Raw genomic sequence first — 4,434 nt, 5'->3', positions numbered from 1 at the left:
TGTTTATCAATTCTATGTATAATAGTTTGCATCTACTAAACCCAAACCCCCAGTCCATCCCTCTCCCATTCTCCCTCCCCCTTGGTAACCACCAGTCTGTTCTCCATGCCTGTGAGTCTGTTTCTCTTTGGCAGATAGGTTCATTTGTGCCATATTTTAGATTCCACATGCAAGTGTATCATATGGTGTTTGTCTTTCTCTTTCTGACTTACTTCACTTAGTGTGATAATCTCTAGTTGCATCCATGTGGCTGCAGATGGCATTATTTCGTTCTTTTTTTGTGGCTGAGTAGTATTCCATTGTATATATGTACCACATCTTCTTTATCTATTCATCTGTTGATGAACATTTACGTTGTTTCCATGTCTTGGCTGCTGCTATGAACATAGGGGTGCATGTATCTTTTTGAATTATAGTTTTGTCCAGATATAAAGGCATCTTAAATTAACCAATCACATTCCCCAGGTCATTTTCTCAAGGAAAGGGTTGAACCCAAAGAAGGGTGTGTACTTTTGGGAAGGATCAGAAATGTACGCTGCTCTTGGTTTTTCCCTCTATTTTTCTCTTCCCTCTGTGACTTGTGATCTTACACCTAACCTATCATCTTTCATTTATATTTACTTCTCTATGTATATAGGTAATTGAATATGCAATCACACTCTCATAATATATTTATAAGTACTATTTTACTTACACAAATACTACGTGTCGAGGTGAGTGCCCGGGACTGGTACAGATATGAGGTCTCTGCTCCTGGGAGAATGTGGTCCGGTTGGACAATGGCTATGCACACACAAATATCCCATCCCCAGACAGGATGCAATAAATATCATAAAAGGAACACAAGGACATTGCTATTGGAGTGTAGGTGAGAGTGGGCATGCTCAGGAGGTACGAGAGCTGGTCCAGGAGCTGGGATGGACTGAGGGACTGAGGGGGCATGGCCTTGCGTTCTTTTGCAAGTGGATACTCCACAGATTCCAGGTAGAAAGAGCAGCCTGAGTGAGAATGTGGAGACAGTAAATGACAAGAAGCCTCATTTTCATTGATTGATTCATCTGGCAGATGGTTATTGAGTGTTTACTGTGCACCAGGCATGGCTCTAGGTGCTGGGGATCCAGGAATAAACTAAGCACACAAAGTCCCCGCTCTCATTGAGCTTACATTCTAGGGGCAGGAGAGACAGCAGGTAAAACTACAACACACCAGGTGGTGTGAGGCCCTGCAAGGGAAATTAAAGCAGGATAAAGGGGCAAGTGTTATTTGAAAGAGGGCCGTTGGGAAAGCCCTTCTGACAAAACCCTGATGGAGGTGCAAGAGACCGCTGTGTGGATTTCAGGAGATGAGGCCCCCCAGGCAGGGGAATAGCACATGCAAAGGGCCTGTGGAGGGAATAGACTGGGTGTGCCTGAAGAATATAGATGAATACCATGTAGCAAGTCTTTGAGGAGGTGACTTATAGATGAGGTTGAAGGGAGTGTTGGGACCAGATCACGTGGGGCTTTGTGTCCCATAACAAGGACTTTGCATTTTATTCTGAGCATTTTGAGCAGAGCAGAGACATGCTGTCACTCACATGTCTAAAGGACCCCTCTAGCTGCTGAGCAGAGAATAGACTATAAAAGATGCCAGAGCTGCGATGAGCTCAGAGGTGTATGGTGTACCTTTCCCTGGAGTGTGGTGTGCACATATTGTACCTAAGGAATTAACGTATTTCTCCAGGAAATGAACCTGGAGAAGTACGTCATTTGGAATTAGACCGTGGGGGTTCTACCTAGAGGGCCAGGCTCAAATCATTAGACTCTTATTTGCAGACAGTGAAGAGCCATTGGAAGATTTAAGCACATAAGGGATATGATTGTTGTTTAGCTTTTGAAATCTACAAGGGAACTCAGGGCTCAGGTCCTGGGACTGGAGGGATGTGGGTCCTGCTTCCACCAGACACTAGCTCTGAAATCTTGGACAACCATCGAGCCATCCTGCACCTGTTTATTCATCTGCTCCTCTCCTCTCTGTACTGCAAAGGGTTATTACAAAGATGATGTGACAGGAAAATGTACAAAAGCCTCCAGTGAACTGACACAGACACCATGGCGAGAATGGTGGTGGTGGTGGTGGTGGTGATGATGAGTTGAAAAGGGGAACCTGGATGAAGACTTATTGAGGAGCTTCTGCCACTTTCCAGGTGAGCCATGGAGTGGGCTTGAGTGGAGGTGGTGGGAGTGGAAACAGGAAGGAAGAGGAAAGTGTCCAAGATGTTGCAAAGGAAGAATCTACAGCTCTTGGCGGGATGGGCAGTAAATAGTCTGTAAGTGCTACATTTAGGGTTCAAACGCTGGCCAATCCAACCCCGCTGTATCCTGCAGCCTGCGTGGAGACTTGTGAGCTCTCATGCAGAGGTTACAGTTGCTGCTATGGGCTCCCTGCAACGATGGGCAGATGGAGAGGTGCGGAGGGTCAAAGGCTGGCCTGGTCCAGGTAGAAGCAGTAGAAGAGATCCTGGTACAGGAGACATAGAAATAGCTGTCAAAGAGGAAAGAAACCAAATGAAAATTGTAGCTGGGGAGGGGGGGCGAGGAAAGGCTGTACAGAAGGCCTTTTTGAAGTAAGATATGTAACAGCCTGCATCTGAGGACTGAGCAGTGAGAAAGAATCAAATGTCAGGGGGTGGTTTCACTTCAAAGACAGGAAGCAGGATGAGAGGTACCAGAAATCGGGCGGTTGACAAAGGGAAGTAGTTTTAGGAGAGGAGATGCTAAGTTTGGGCATTTACAGCTTACGGTGCCATCAGGAAGGACAGTGAGAGTCTCTTGTAGGCGGCTGGACACACAGCATGATGGCACCCAGTACTTACTGAGTTTAGCTGAATTGCCTGTAGGCAAGTCAGGATTTAAAATTGGAGACGAAGATTTAGATGGAGCTGTAGCACGAATGAAAGGTCTTGAGAAGCTGGGGAGAGGGGAGAGTGCCAAAAATAGAGACTTGAAGGTATGCACAGGTGAGGGACGGGAGGACGAAGGGAGATGCAAAGGTGATGCAGAATCAGACAGAGAGAAAGGCCGAGAACACAAGCGAATTATTCTTAAAAGGATATAGTGGTCGAGCGACTGTGAAGTGGTGAAGATGAGGTGGGGTGTGTCCTGGGCTGGGGCAGGTCTGTCCCCTCTTTCGGGGCCTGGGAACCGGGTGGAGGGTGGGCGGCTGGCGGTGATGACATCCGAATTAAAGCACGTGTTAGACTGCTGACGCGGGTGATGCGAACTGGAGTCTGAGCCGGGCCGCTGAAAAAAAAAAAAGGATATACTGGTCAAAAGTGTCTAAGATCAAAGAAGGGCTGAGAAGAATAACCCATGAGCCAACTCGCTGAATTTGAACTTGGGAGAGACGTCGGGGGAAAGCGGGGGGAGACAGAAAGAAAGGAGGACGAGGGAAGAGGACCTAGAGGAGAAGCAGGAAGAGAAAGGACATCGTGGGGGACTTTGAGAGGCGAGGGCTCATCTGCAGGTGGAGGTGCAAATTTAAGGGGTTGAAGACGGAACAGAGTGGGTGGACACAGGCTTGGAGATTTGAGCGGGAAAATGACAGAGGCTGGATAGCAGGTAGGTAGACAGGGATTAAGTCTAAGCAAAGGATAGTTTGTTGGGATCTGTGAGGAAAGGAGGAAGGACCACAGGCCTTCAGCAAGTGGCTGAGGGTATTGACCACTGAACGGAACCTTCCAAGCTCCGAGCAAGGGATTCATTCCCTACAGGGCCCTGTGTCTCTGGCCTCCTCCTGGTGCATTTGGCCTGAAGCAATAATAAATGATGTTCAAACAGCTCGTGACTAAATGTTGCTTTTAAGGTAAACTGACATAAACAAATATTGATTTATGACCAGAAAACGAAAACCTTAGCATCATGAATTTATCTTTCCTTCATCTTTGTGGCCACATTCATGGCTGACAATTCCCAGGACTTGCTAACTGACCGTTTTTTTCTGGGCCATTCAGCTTCAACGACTCCAATCACTCTCCTCGTCCTTCACAGCTTTCGTGAATCGAGCTTCTTGACATCTCCTGGTTATCTGGACCCACAGATCCCCTCTTTCCAGAAATGGGGCATCTTGTTTTCATTATCAGCTGGTTTACGGAGGCACTGACTTCCCAGCAGAACACATCCATGCTCACTCACTTTGCGTTTATTTGAAATCCACAAACTTTCCTGCTCAATACCAAGAACATTTTAGAGTCTTTTGTAGTCTGAAACCTTGGAATCATAGCCATGTTACAATAAAGAACATACAGTTTCCCCTTTAGTTATGTGAGGTCTTTTGGGGTTACTCTCCCCTGTCCTATGTTTCATAACCCTAAAAATCCTTCATTTTCAGAGACTCTGGCATATCCTAAGTATTCTGAGGATGAATTTAATGTGTATTTTAAACATGAGTTCCTTT

General features: G+C 46.4%; 1 non-coding gene across 1 annotated transcript; it reads left to right on the top strand.

The window, feature by feature from the left end:
- Positions 1-3,204: 3,204 nt before the first annotated feature.
- On the top strand, positions 3,205-3,274 carry LOC114896413. Its single transcript, XR_003793792.1, has one exon. It is a non-coding gene; the product is annotated as a small nucleolar RNA SNORD104 (small nucleolar RNA).
- Positions 3,275-4,434: the final 1,160 nt, after the last annotated feature.

Source organism: Monodon monoceros, unplaced genomic scaffold (assembly GCF_005190385.1).
Source record: "Monodon monoceros isolate NGI ecotype Baffin Bay Population unplaced genomic scaffold, NGI_Narwhal_1 Super_Scaffold_15, whole genome shotgun sequence".
NCBI lineage: Eukaryota > Metazoa > Chordata > Mammalia > Artiodactyla > Monodontidae > Monodon > Monodon monoceros.
The sequence above is the reverse complement of the archived record's forward strand: the minus strand, read 5'-3'. Positions and strand labels throughout refer to the sequence as shown.